This window comes from Bos javanicus, chromosome 13 (genome assembly GCF_032452875.1).
Source record: "Bos javanicus breed banteng chromosome 13, ARS-OSU_banteng_1.0, whole genome shotgun sequence".
Taxonomy (NCBI): Eukaryota; Metazoa; Chordata; class Mammalia; order Artiodactyla; family Bovidae; genus Bos; species Bos javanicus.
The window spans coordinates 13087214-13102666 of NC_083880.1; the positions used below are offsets into that span (position 1 = coordinate 13087214).

Genomic DNA, 15453 nt, shown 5'->3' on the forward strand with positions numbered 1-15453 from the left:
GTTCTCGGCTATATAAACTGTAACTATCTTGTAATGAGTTCGATGGTGTGGGAAAATAAGGACAAGAACTGTTCCTTCTTTTTCTCTTTGTGCAGCTTTCATTTTTGCGCTGAAAGAAAAAGGAGGAGCATTTGCCACAGAGTCGGACACGACTGACGACATCTGATCTGATCTGATTATTGTTTCATGCCACAGATATGCAGTCAGTTTCTTCATACTATATATTTAAAGACAGCTTATTCTTGTAGTTTTAGAAAATAGTTTATAGTTGATTTGATTGTTATTACCTTTTATTGTTAGATGGTTGAATATCTTTTCATATGTTTCTTAATCATTTCTTTTTCAGTCGTTTGTACATTTGGTTTTATGGGCTTTCATATACATGCATATGTACATGTGCTTGCTCAGTTAAGTCGTGTCCAACTCTTTGTGACCCCGTGGATGATAGCCTACTGGGCTCCTCCATCTATGGGATTTCCCAGGCAAGAATACTTGTGTGGCTTGCCATTTCCTTCTCCATGTTTGCACGTCCGTGTGTGTGTGTCATTGCCATTGTGGAATTCAGTGAATTCATAGAAGTTTTTTTATTATAAATATTGAGCTTTTGTCTAGTGATTAACAAAAACTATTGATTCTTTAAGTCTAGCTGATTTACAGGATTTTGATATTCACACGGTTCTAGGCCAATGATTCCTAGAAAATTACTGCTCACAAGTGAATTTTAATAAAGTGGTATTTCAAGAAAAGAAAAATAAAGGGATCAATAGAAATATCATTATTGTCACCAGTTAATTGAATCAATATAACTAAGCTATTAAAAGTCAACATATCTGAGAGAATATTCAATATGAATCTCCTTCTGCCTCTAATGTTCAGGGGAAAATTACTAATCAAATATGGAATAAATCTATGTAATATAGAATAGATTTATAAGTCAAGATTTAATATAGTATTATTTTAGGAGAAGTGGAAATCAAATATCTAGCTGAAAAGTATGAGTGCTTTTATTTTTAGGAGAAAAAATAAACTCTACCCAAACAGAATGCTTCTAACTCAAATAGCAAATAATGGGAATATTAGATATTTTAAGCTGATGCTTATAAGCAGAGGTATTTTATTATTGTATTTCTTATGAATAAAATGACAGAAATGAAGCTTCCTCACTACCAAATGTCATGACGGTAATAGTGAGAAATAACATCACCCTTAGTAATCAGTGAGCTAAATTTCCTTAAACACCATTAAATATAGACTGAGGAACTTTGAAAGGTCTGCTGCATCAGATATTAAGTGACCTGCAAAATATAGCCTTTTTCTAAAAGAAAATCTATAGAAATGGAAAGAATCAGCATCAGTATTCTTGGTGAATCACTATGCTCCTGAATTTTTTCAGGTATGCAGAATAGAAAGGAGAAATTATTCTTGATGTCATATGAAATGGATTTTTCCAAAATAAATATTTACTAGTTAGTTTCTCCTATTAATATATCTATGAACTTACTGTGGGAAAAATAGACACTTCCCAGGGATAAATTTGTGTTTAACAGAAGCAGTAGCTAGTCATACTGAACAACAGAGTTGATCATTGGAAAGCTACACTTTAGATCTACATGGGAAGAAGAGATTTTTTTTTTTTAAGGCAAGTTGGAGTCATGGCAATTGGTTTTCTATTTAGCATCTTTTCTCTCATTTCTTCTTCCCAAAGAACTCTAGTTTTGTTGAGGTCCCTTCTTATTTCCCACTCAGCTCAGGTGTCTCCAGTGACTTTGAACACACCCACAGTCCCAAGTGTTAGTGGCTCAGTCATGTCCAACTCTTCATGATCCCATGGACTGTAGTCCACCAGGCTCCTCTATCCATGAAAATTTCCAGGAAAGAATACTGGAGTGGGTAGCCATTCCCTTCTCCAGGGTATTTTCTCAGCCCAGGGATTGAACCTGGGTCTCCTGCATTGCCGGCAGATTCTTTACAATCTGAGCCACCAGCTCCGAGGGGTTTCCCGTATGACTCAGTGGTAAAGGATATGCCTGCCAAAGCAGGAGATGTTGGAGATGTGGGTTTGATGCCTGGGTCAGGAAGATCCCTTGGAGGAGGAAATGGCAACCCACTCCAGTATTCTTGCCTGGAAAATTGCAAGGACAGAGGAGCCTGGTGGGCTACAGTCCATGGAGCTGTGAAGAGTTGGAGGTGACTGAGCACACACACAGGTACAGCTCCAAGTGTGACTGGTCGGGTTGTGTTTGCATGAAGGGCCCCTGACATAAGTTTGCAAAATGGCACATGGACTTCACTGTAGAATCATCTTAGGAGAGGCCTTCCCTGCTGTTTTGGAAAAGGTTATGAAAGTGCCCCTTTCTCTTTTGCCTTTGGACAATTTGTCCTGTGCAAACACTGGAAGCGAAGCTGTTGCTGGTCTATCAAGACCAACCCAAGGAGGAAGCCAACAGACATGGGAGGGCAGAACCAAATGAATTGCAGGCAATGAGAAGAGCCAGATTAAGAGAAACATAATGCCTGTCCAGCCTCTGGATTTCCAGTGTTTTAAGCCAATAAGTGTCCTTACTGTTGATGCCAATTTCAGCTGGGTTTTCTGTTACTTGCGCTATAGTCATCCTAAATAATACCTAAATAATTGGAATATCAGTATACTATGAACAAGAGGCAATAGAAGATAAATATGAGAATGGAAAAAAGTGCATGTTCTAACTCCAAATATCTGGTGTAAAATGATAAAAGGTTTTATTAATTATATTAATCATTCATATACCTTAATATGAGGACTTTTATGATATTTTGAGACTATAAGCCTATATTAATTATGTCTTATTTTTTCCTTGTTTCTCTTTAAGTTTTCATCTCATTATTGTTTTTTGTAGACATGACCGTGGAATGTATTGAAAGTTTCTGATTAGTATCATCTTTGAACCCAGTGACGATGGCCTCTACTCACAAGAAGCAAATAATCTATTTTCTTAAAGTCTCCAAATTTTAAATAGTGATAACAACTAAGAGAATACACAAAGTATATTCTTATTGTCAGTTGATTGAAGCAGATAGCTTGTGGCTTAGTAATTCAAGAGGGTGTTATTTCAGGCATTGATAGCCAGGAGAGGCTTTGGAGTCATAGAGATACTAGTTTGGGATATCAGAGAACCAGTAGAACTCAGATCTGTAAAGAGAGCTGGGTTTCAAAGACTGAGTTTGGCAAAAATGATCGATGCCCAAGAAAACGTATCTAAAGAATCTGGATGTAGGGACTCCCCTGGTGGTCCAGTGGATAAGAATCCACCTTGCAATACAGAGGATGCAGGTCCTTGGTCAGGGAACTGAGATCTCAATGCCACAGAACAACTTAGCCTGCGTACGACAACTACTGTGCCCACGCACCACAACTAGAGAGTCCATGTGCTGCAATAAAACGATGCCACGTGATGCAACACAGATCCTGCCTGCCACAACTGAAACCCGACGCAGCCAAATAAATAAATCGTGAAAGTGAAAATGGTAGTCACTCAGTCGTGTCCAACTCCTTATGACCCCATGGACTGTAGCCCAGCAGTCTCCTCTGTCCATGGAATTTTCCCAGGCAAGAATACTAGAGTGAGTAGCCATTCCCTTCTTCAGGGGGTCTTCCCCACCCAGGGATCAAATCTGAGTCTCCTGAGTTGGCAGGTGGGTTCTTTACCGGGGAAGCCCCAATAAATAAATAACTATTTTTGAAAAAGGATCTGGACATAAACAGCCATTAATCATTAAATTCTAAGACAGCAGAGGCTGTTCTGAAGCCATTTTTAAAAATCATCATGCTTATTTGTATGTATTACCTGAAACTGGTCTAGTGCCTTCATTTCTCCTCTAGTATCTCAAAGAACAGAAAAAGAGAGCTTCTGCTTCGTCCTTGAAATGGTTAACTTCCTGTGCTTCTCTAGTTAAAAAGGAATAACTCTCTAAACAAGCTATATTTATATTTACTTTTAATAAGAGCTGCAAAGCAAGTCTCAACAAGCAGAAATTTAATTACATCCATGCATTTGATCTGATGAACATCCTGTCCACAATAAAGCTTTACCTATAAATACGCATTGGAGATACAAACTCAGCATCCATGTAAAGCCACGTGGCCTGTTTTCTAGATGTCATAAATTTTACTCTGGATTTATCTGTATAGCCTCAGGAAGGGCCTATCTTCTTTGTGTAAACTTTAGCTTTAATTTGGAAAGTCAGAAACCTGGGCCTGTATACCCTAGGAAGGGATAACACAAGAAATGTTATGGTTTCAAAAGTCAGCTGTTCACCCTAGGAGTTCTCCCAAAAGACTTGGGGATTTCTTTATATAAGAAACAGAAACACTACTCTGGTTTTGCCACCCAGGAGTAAAAGCTATAATTACTCAATAACATGGTCTTTTATTTCCCAGTCCTTGACAGTATTTCGTTTTGGGGAGTGTGTTTGTTTTTCATAAGATACTGTTCATTAACGAATTTCCATAATGTTACAGGTGAGCAAGAGAAGAGAATGTTCTACTACTTCTAAGTAGATAAGATTGGAAATAGCTGTGGGGACTACTGGAACTCTGCAGTAAAATATTAATTCTTTTAGGGATTTCCTTGGTGGTCCTGTGGTTAAAAATCCATGTTTCCACTACAAGGAACATGGGTTCCATCCCTTGGTTGGGGAACTACCCTGCATGCCACATGGTGTGGCCAAAAAAATAGATGTTTAAAAATTAATTTTTAAGTCATTACTGCTTCTGTTGTAGAATCACACACAAGCACACATACATACAAGTGTGTAAGTAAAAGCCCCCACACACTCCTGTTTTGCATAAGTATGTGCATGCACACACACAGAGCTTTGAAAATTAGAATTCATTTTTAGAGAAGAATTTTCAAAACACATGACCCTTTACTATCAAAAGGACATAAACTTCCTATGACGTTGGCTTTAAATTTTACTTCATATTGTAACATAATATACAACTCACCAAATACACACAAACTGAAACAAACGTTTCACTAAGCCATATTTGCCTCTTAATGGAAGACAGGCTCAGAGAAGTTTTATTCTATAGTGTCAGGTGGCGCCAGTGATAAAGATCTGGCCTACCAATGCAGGAGACACAAGAGATGCATGTTCGATCCCTGGGTCAGGAGTACCCCTGGAGTAGGAAATGGAAACCACTCCAATACTCTTGCCTGGAAAATTCCAAGGACAGAAGAGCCTGGCAGGCTACAGTCTATGGGGTCGCAAAGAGTGGGACACAACTGAGCATGCACATACACATCTCTCATTTAAAAATGAAAGAGAAAGTTGCAACCCACAGCATTAATTCACAACTCACTAATGGGACACATCAGTTGAAAACCACTGTCTTTAAGTACATTAGATAATGTTCATAGACAACTCTAATATATGGGCTTCCCGGGTGGCTCAGCGGGTAAAGAAACCTCCTGCAATGCAGGAGATGCAGGAGATATGGATTTAATCCTTGGATCAGAAAGATCCCCTGGATAGGGCATGGCAACCCATGCCTGGAGAATCCCATGGACAGAGGAACCTGGCAGGCTATGGTCCGTAGGGTAGCAAAGAGACAGACATGACTGAAGTGACTGAGCACACACACATATACAATATATGTAGACATACTTACATATGTAAATTTGCACATATTTGCTTTTTACTATGTGAACTAGGATGCTCTTGAACCAGGGATTGCCAATAGAATAATCCTGAAACTTAGTATTTCATTTTTAATGTCTATAGTGGAAATATTTTTATTATCAGCTCTTTTGACTGGGTAAGATCAGTAAATGGTCTTGAGCTCTTTCCGATCTTCAGAAATACCTTGAAACATAAAGAAACATCAAAGCAGTTCATTCCTTCCATGTCATATTTATAGACCAACTTTATATAACTGCTTCTGCTATTCACATGCTCTAAGTTGCATCTTTGAGCACGAGGAGGATTCCACAATGTGATGGTTGATAGCAAAGGTTGATCATGACAGAAAAATCCTGGGAGTATCCCTGGGCTGAATTACAAGCCAGATTCTCTTCCAGGAGGAGCACAAGTCAGTGGGAACCAGGATTTGAATTTGGCACATGCTCTGTTGCTGAATGGAGAAGGAAATGGCAACCCACTCCAGTATTCTTGCCTGGAGAATCCCATAGACAGAGGAGCCTGGTGGGCTGCTGTCTATGGGGTCGCACAGAGTCGGACACGACTGAAGCGACTTAGCAGCAGCACAGCTATTGCTGTAAATGCTGAAAAGCAATACATCTCTTCATCTGCTTGAATGTTTTCAGTTACAACATCAGAGGATGAGGTAAAAGCTCATCTTTGTCAACTCAATGACCTAGACATCTTTTTTCAGCAATAATATTGGTCTAGCTCATTTGGGAAGGTATACCTTTTAAACTTTAGTCGAAGAAGATGAGGTCAGGGGAGCTGGGCAACAAAAGAATATATTAGTACCAGAAACCACACATAAGTATTTAATTTCTCACCCAATTTTTCAAAACATCCCAGTTGCAAATTGAAAACATGATATATTTCACAAACACATCTAAACTCATTAAAACATAAAGTTAAGCTTATTTATCCAAAAGCAGAACAAGATTTGCGCTGATTATCTCCATTTCCACCTTACTACTCTGTGAGCACAGGGATCAGACTCAATCGTGTCCAATTCTTCTGTCACCCCAAGGACTCTAGCCCGCCAGGCTCCTCTATCCATGGGATTTTCCAGGCAAGATTACTGGAATGGGGTTGCTGTTTCTTCCTCCAAGGGATCTTCCTGACCCAGGGATCAAATCAACAATTATTAAAGCTTGGTAGTCACAAAATTTACAGCCCTAAAAGGAAGGTCATTTGACAGGTCACTATCGAAACTGAACGCTTCATCAGCATGAAGAGCTATTTAAAGGAAATATAGAAGAAAAAGGCAAAAGGCACCATCAATATGGAGTTACAAAGTGACTGTCACATAATGGCTCTTCTCGTGTGTCTACTTTGCCCCTACTCACCCCTAAGGAGTTGTATTATAACTCTGTTCCTCTCAGATGCAGACTAGATTCTATCTCATGGATTTATATCTGAATTGGAATTATGTTCTTTTACTCTGGAACATTCACTCCTTCACCACCGGACTAGAGTCAGCTGACCTAGCTTTAAAGCAAACATCCTCCTACAACACAGTGGACAGTCTCTCCATTTGGTGCACTTGCTTGTAAGGCAGTGAGACTTATTTTTAAGTAAAAGGATAGCACGGGAGAGGGGGGATGGGCTACCAGAAAATGTGATTTATCAATGTAGCTTCCCAACCAAGATTCCAGAAAGATTTGTCACAAACTGAACTCTCCAATGGAGAAGGCAATGGCACCCCACTCCAGTACTCTTGCCTGGAAAATCCCATGGACAGAGGAGCCTGGTGGGCTGCCGTCTATGGGGTCGCTAGAAGTCAGACACGACTGAGCGACTTCCCTTTCACTTTTCACTTTCATGTATTGGAGAAGGAAATGGCAACCCACTCCAGTGTTCTTGCCTGGAGAATCCCAGGGACGGGGGAGCCTGGTGGGCTGCCGTCTATGGGGTTGCACAGAGTTGGACACGACTGAAGCGACTTAGCAGCAGCAGCAGCAGAAGTCTCCAATATTTCTCCAAGAAGGAGAGACATGGTTAGCACAATGAGATTTTAAGCCTGCTGAATTCTATAAAGAGCACAAAGAATATTCAGGGATTTCTAGATAGCTCTGAAATGTCTTTGAAATCCTGAAACAATTATTTTGAGAAGTGATGTTTGTTACAACACATTTGTGGGTCTTTCTATCTGCTTTAATAAAGGGATTTGGGTTGTACAGATGCTAGCGTCTAGGTTGGAATAAGAATGGAATGGATTTAGCGACTCCAGGGACCTCACTCTCTGCACCCATGGCAACTGCAGCGGTGCAGTCTCACCACTTCGGCTTCAAGGACGCCTTGCCAGCTGGGCTTTAATTAATGATAAATCAACAGACAGGTGACAACCGTTATATTCTTCCACCTTATCACTGGGGCTAGAATTAGCAACAAAAGTTTTAATTAAATTTTAACTTTATCTCAATTAACTTTATATGAAGATGAAACACACACACTTATATGTGTATGTATGTATTTGTTTGTTTAGTAATTAAGTCTTTCTAAATTCTTGTTTTACATCAGAGTATTTAAAGAGAAAGGGATAGTATTTAATCCAAATTAATCCAGCATATGTTTAAGATTCTCCAGTTGTTTTTCTTTGAGAATGTAAAATACTTAAAAGAGTGCCTGACACACAGTGGGTGCACCATAGATATTAATTAACAGTGACAATTTCACACTTTATCTTATTTGTCTTGCCTTATTGAGACTGTCTCTCAGATCTCTGGCACGTTTTCCCCATGAATTCTCTCCATATGATATGCTGGCTATAAATAACAGAATTACTGATCTTTTCAGTGACTTAAGAGGAAGTAACCAGCCTGTTTCTTGCATATTAATATTTATTCCATACATTTTACTTAAGGGTAGGGATCATGTCTACTTGTTTCTGCTATTTCCCCAAAGTGCCTCCTATCACAGTCCTCTTGCTTGCAAATAATTGATGGTAGATTAATTATAAGAACATTTGAGAAATGCTTGAAAGCATAGGGAAAACATGATAACCACTTTAAATCTTACCATCTATTGATAACCATAATTGACATTTTTACTAATGTTCTTTTTATTTCTTCTATGCATATATTTCAATCCTTAAAGAAAGCTTATACACTCTACATGTGTTCCAGTAGTCTACTTTTCACTTATACATTTTAAATATTATCTCAAGCCATTAAATATTTTTCAAAACTATTATATACAATGGCTGCTTAACACTGCTTTTTAAAAATGCATGCTATTTAATTTTTCCTTCTTTATTAGACATTTAGGTTGTATGAATATTTTGCTATTATAAATAAATGGTAATATTCTTTGCACATTGATTTTTTTTTTTTAAGTGAACTGATTCCTGTCATTCAGGTGCCATTTAATCTACAATTTGTAGGATGGATAGTATATAAAGTTTTTTCTTTAGGAGCACTTGGTAACTCTTGGCTTGCCATTATGTGTCTCAGGACATGGTCTGTTGAGGAAACAGAGAAGGCAACGCAACTTCTGTAAGGAAGCTAGTGCTTATAGCAGCTCTAAGTTGATTTTATACCTAGCCCAAACTTCCCTTAGATCCAGAACCACTTATCTTCTATCATAATAGAACAGTGCAAGACACATGGTAGGTATTGAATGAGAAATTGTTAACTGAATGTCCAAATGTCTACCTGATGTTTCACTTGGTAGTCTACAAGCATTTCAAACTCAACACGCCCATATGCTGAACTCTTAATAACTTACCAATCGCTCAGAAAACAGATTAAAAAATTTACCCATCTCTCTCTCTCCTCCCCATCACAGCAAATTGGGTCACAATTTACATGTTTTGTCAAACCAGAAAGCTGGGAATCACTCTTGACAGTCTTATCTCCCTCTCTCCACTCAACAAGTCCTGATGCTTCCTTGACAGAACCGCTTCCAATCCATCCACTTCCCTTCATTGCTACAACCATGGTGGTCCAACCCTGAGTCCTTCTTCCTGGTCTTCTCACCTCCACTATTGACTGTTTTCAGACAGACTTTTTTTTACAATACATTTAAGGATTCTGCTACTTCTTTTTGGAAAAAAACACTGTCTTTTGCATTTAGAACTTTTAATAAATAGAAACTCAGGCTCCATACTTTGGCTTGCAAGACTCTACCCGATTTGTCTCCTGTCACAGATCCTCTGTAAGTTCTGTGGCTAAAGCAGTGTCTCCTGTTCTCTGAGAACCCACTGAGGCTATCCTCTTTTGTTCTGTACCCCTCACCCTCTTCTCTGTTTCCCTTCGCAAAGCTGGATCCCTCTCAGACTTCAGGTCCAACCATTTGCCATCTCCTACAATACCTGTCACTTTTTATCAATGTGCCTCTTTCATTTTCTTCCCTGCACTTACCATACTTTGCAAATATATTTATTAATTGGCTTACTTATTTATTCTTTGTCTCCATCACTACACTGAAAACTATAAGAAAGCAGGGTCCATCCCACTTACTTTACTTACAGTGCTCTACTCAGTGCTCAGTACAGTACATGGCACACAGTGGACCCTTCAGGAATATTTGTTGAAAGAGACAAAGCTTTAGGCTCCGTCACTCCAGGGTGGTGTAGGGATAACTTAGAATAATCTCTATCTATAGGTGCACAAGCTTACAGGCTCCCAAAGGATAGTTCTTTTTCTAGTTGGGCAACATCAGAAACTGTTGCAGGTTTTTTTTTTTTTTTTTAAGTTTCCTGAAAGAATTCTACTTCTGAAAAAATAGTGCTGGATAAATCCAAATAGTTTTTAAGCAAGCCTACTTCGAGGTAGCCAAAGGCTCTAGTGGTGCTAAACTCTGATGCTACCCAACCCAGCTTTTGCTTGGAAATTACCACAACCATTTACTTCTCTCACACTCTTCTTTCACACATGGTGATGCTTTCTAAGACTGCTAAGAATTATGTATGAGTCAGTGGTGACATGGCAGTCATCTATTTTGGGTGCATTTGAGATATTTAAATTATTATTTGAATAATTTAATAATATAATTATTTAAATTTATTAATTATTATTAAGAATAGCAACTCTAAAGCCAATGCCACCCACATTTTCAATTTTGAGATCTAAAAGATTTAGTAACAAGTTTTAAAACATCAAGAGACTGTTTCACTGTGATTGTTGGCTTCTGTTCAGTTTTAGGCAGAAAGACACCAGAAGGATAATGAGAATTCCCTCTTTAACAATATGCTTTGAAACTTACTTTTTGAGTTTGGCCTTATTCAGAAGTTAAAGTTAAAATGATTCATGCAAACTTCTAAAATTTTTGAAGTAGTACTCTGTATCCAATGGCTAATCAATACCTGATCCAGGCCTCATTTTTGGCTTATTTGACACAGAATCTTTCTAAGAGGCTGCCAGCGTTAGTTAAATTCTTATATTCTCCATCCACCAAAATAATGATGACAGCATGCTTTGATAATAAATGCATAATTAATAGTAACCATCTGACTTTTTAAAAGTCTGGGTCAATATTGTCCAGCACTATTATCTATTGTCTAAATTTTCTGCAGATTTGCCTGTTGCTCTCAAAGAACCCAAACTATTAAGTTTTCCTAATAAAGAATTCTGCTGCAAGACTCAAAAGTAAGACAATGAAAGAAAGCATGAATGATAAGGCAGCTGATTTGCCTTAGATGGATGGGTAAGATTTAGGTGCAGCAGGATTCATGCCCTGGATGGGCCATCAAATTAAAATGAGAAATGGCATGGGTGGAAGTTAAGCAGTTGAGAGAATTAATAATCAGCCACAAATGCAAAATAAGGACACTGTTTTTTAGAGTGCTCATTTCCATCTCTATGTCCTCCAATCCAAACGACAGGCAGGAGATAATATCAACATGCTGCAGACAACATTGAAAAATGTTTTACCCTCTGACAGCACAAAATAGATGGGCAGAGCAGGAGATCATCCCTGGTCATGTACGGAAGGAATGAGAAATTACCAAGTGTTATGCTACTTACCCAAAGATCCCTACATCAAGGTCAAAGATAATGAGTACTGATGATCAGCTAGTTCCATGGTCCTTTTAGAGGGATCATCCTCTATCAGACAGAGGCCGGCAGAAAGTAATCCATAAATAGTGAAGCAGAACAAAGATGGGTGGTCTTTGTGGAGATAGATATACCCACTGGAGGGAAATGGAACTGGTTTAAAATTATGCTAACTATTGGCAGGCAGGCCAGTTAGGAGGAGGTTAAACACAACACACATCTCCAACCCCCAGGAGGAAGCATGCTGCTCTGCTAGGAAGGATCTGCCAAGTTCTCCACTTCAAAGAGAGCTCCGAAGGGGTGCCGGTGAAAGGAAGAATTTGGATGAATATGTGAAAATGTTTACATGGATCTAGGAGAAAAGATTGAACAAATTCACATGGACTAGAAAATTGCCTTGAATACTATAAAAAGAAATATGAGTCAAAAAAAAAAAAAAGGAAACTAATTTATTAAGAAATCAAGGTGATGAAGGCACAGCTTTGACCACTACAGTGTTACTTGGCATTAGTTCTAACCCCCCATTCTGTAAATTTTCTGTGCTTGCTGAGTGATGATAGAAAAAAAAAAATCCCAAGTAGGCCATGCCCATAAAACAGGTCTCTTTGCAAATATCTCTTCGGTTTTTCTCAGAGTTTTCTTTTTTTTTTCTCCCCTATAGCTTTACATGGCATAGTTTTGACGGATTTGACAGCAAGCACATTCCTCCTATCTTTTATGGAAGAAGCTTTTCCCACAGGAATAAACTCATATTCATGTCTCTGAGTTGGCTTTTCTGAGCCTCCCTGCTCTGGTTATCTTCCCGCAAGTCTGGCTTTGAGTGGGCTGTTTTGGGAACACCATGTATGAATCCTGTGTAGCAGAAAAAGTTGATAGAATATGAACAGGATATGTTGCTGATTGGCTTCCAATTTAGTTAGAGAGTTCATTCAGGTAAGAAAAGATCCCTCCTCTTGGTAGAGAGCCTCTCTTTGACTTACAAATCTTGATCCTGTAGTCAGAGCATGAGGGAAAAAGAAAATCAATGGCAGTGTTGGCCAATTAAATGTCAAACTAGAAAGGGTCCAACTCCAAGTAGGTACTCAATAAATTACTAAAAAAAAAGTGGAATCATTTTTACTAGCATAATAGATATAACTGCATATTTTGAAGTAAAACATGCATATTTTGAATTAAAAAAAATGCAGTGTCTTCTCATTGCATAGGCATTTGAGAATTGACATGGAACACAGCCATCATGGTTGGTTGAATGAGGTACATGTGCCTTCTGCACAGGTGGTCCCTGGTGAGAGGGGCTGGTGTAGCATAGGGTCAAAAAAATCACTTGTGCCAACTTTTCCTTAATTGGGAACAAGCAGATATCCTAGGGAATTGCTCTGAAAAGCATTCTTTAAACAGTTTGGAAATGCACTAATATAAATAAATACTAAATTACATGTACTATTACTGCTAATCTATGACCAAAAGATGTCTTTTCGTTTCTTGCATATGTGAATAATTATACCTAATATCTCCAGGCGCTAAAAATTATATGCATTTGAATGATTTAGGATGCAAAACACCATTGATCTTTTTTAAACTCAGAGAGAAGAGAAATATGTGTTTACAAGAGGATATGGTTTCTGAAGTTGTTTCCATTATATAGTTGGTGGAGTCAGTTGATGACATTTATACTTATTTATTCTCCCTTGAGATTTTAGAGTTTCTTTGAGCAGCATAGGCTCATTTTTTTTTTTTTTTTGCATCAGATATTTTTAATATAGTCTTATTCAAACTATTTGGAGAAAAGATCCTCTTACAAAGAAATACATTTTAAAAACTTGTATTGAAAAAAATTAATGTAAAGAAGGAAAGTGAGTTACTAAGAAAAATTTTTCCTCCTAATTCATATTCTGGAATTACTAGAGATGACCAAGTTTGTGTAACTGGAATTACTCCACTTGTATCACTATGTTTATGCTTCCAGAAATCTATTTTCTCTCTAATTTTGCTTTGAAACATTTGCCTTAAATAATGTCTCTTAAGAGTTTACATGGTCCGGATGGCACCAAACCAAAGGTAATGATCCTTTTGCATGTGACATTCTAGTCATTTCCATAGCAACCATATGGGTTAAGATGTCACAAAGAGGATTATGACTTCAGGTGAGGAATAAACAATAGGAACGAAATATCACTAAGACAAAGATGCTGCTGAGGCATTAAGTACATGAGTGGGAAATAGACAAAATGGAACAGCAGTGTTTTCCAATCAAAAAAATTCACTGCACTTGTTAAGTTGCCTGTCAGAAAATGAAAGCGAAAGTCATTCAGTCTCTTTGAGACCCCATGGACTATACAGTCCATGGAATTCTCCAGGCCAGAATACTGGGGTGAGTAGCCTTTCCCTTACTCCAGGGGATCTTACCAATCCAGGGGTTGAACCCAGGTCTCCCACACTGCAGGAAGACAGAGGGAATCCTCAAATGTGAGTTTGGGCAGATAGTGTCTTCTCATCAGGGGTGATAATGGCCCAACTCTCTGTCGCCATTTAGATATTAGAGCTATTCTTATGTTATCAAAGGGCAGTCCTTGAGCTGCGTGCATAGAATGAAATACTTTGTGGAAAAACTTTATTATCGTGGGTACCCGTAACTTGCCATTTTTTGGTTTTCATCAGAAATGCTCCCTTTTCTTCCAGCCCAAAGAAGCTTACATTGCCTCTAAAGATCATCTCTCATTCAATGGAGACTTCTAGCACCCTAAATCACAGGGTATCCTTAGAAACTTTTCAAGTTTGGAGGGAGTTTTTTTAGGTAAAGACTATCAACAGTATTTGGAATCAGAAGAATCTGTGAACTGTGGACATGTATTCTATAGTGGAAGGTAAACTTTCTGGGAGGCAAGATCATTTTCTTCACCATTTACCCAGAAATGGTAACAGTCTTGGGCACAAAAAAGTATTTAAGTCGAACATAGCAATGGATACCTTGAAAGCAAAGGTGGAAATGCCTATGATGTAACTTAGAATGTTTCACCCTGAAGTTAAGATTCCAACCACAAGGAATACAAATTTAATCTATCCTTTGCCAGAAGAAGCTGCCATTCTCGGTTGTTGCTAATAGAGATCATGAATCTTGCCTTTATGTACATTTCCAGGGAAGTGTTGATACAAGAGCCTGGCTTCTGTGGAGAAGATTGTCCTGATCATGGAGAGCTGAAGCTAGGGAGGCAGGTAGAGACCAAGCCATCCTGGAAGTCATCATAAGCACTGGCTCTGCCTCTAGCCATTTCAAGTTAAAGCTTTGCTCTTTCTTCACAGCTAACTTAATGCTACACCTTTCTGTTAACCTGATTTTTTCCAAGGTGATTTCACTCAAATGAAAATGTTCTTGTAAAGAGATGATGCAGAAAGAAGTGTGTAACCATACCTGGGAATAAACGTTAACTTGATTGAGTTATACATCTAAGAATGAAACCATACAAGCATTGGAAGAAAATATGAGTGAATTCCTCTTTAAATTTGGGGGGAAAAGGCTTTTTAACTATGTCTTAAAATCCAGAGGTAATGAAAGATTGATAAATTTGATGACATAATTAAAATATTTCACATGGCAAAAATACCTCATAAACAACATCAAAAGGCAACTGATAAACTGGGAGATGATATTTCAACATATATCACAGCAAAAGGTAAAATATCCTTAATACATAAGGAACCCTTAAAAACTTAGAGACAAAGGATCAAAAACACAATAGAAACATGGGGAAAGAGTCAAAGAAAAACTTAATAAAATAAA

General features: G+C 38.2%; 1 protein-coding gene and 1 long non-coding RNA gene across 2 annotated transcripts in view; one reads left to right on the plus strand and one right to left on the minus strand.

Annotated features, from left to right (window-relative positions):
- CELF2 (CUGBP Elav-like family member 2) overlaps window positions 1–15453 on the minus strand; it is a 663065-nt gene that overhangs the window by 592606 nt on the left and 55006 nt on the right. The gene's annotated exons all lie outside the window — the stretch shown is intronic.
- Window positions 13842–15116, plus strand: LOC133258829 (uncharacterized). The gene is made up of 2 exons (XR_009740169.1): window positions 13842–14046; window positions 14813–15116. It is a non-coding gene; the product is annotated as an uncharacterized LOC133258829 (long non-coding RNA).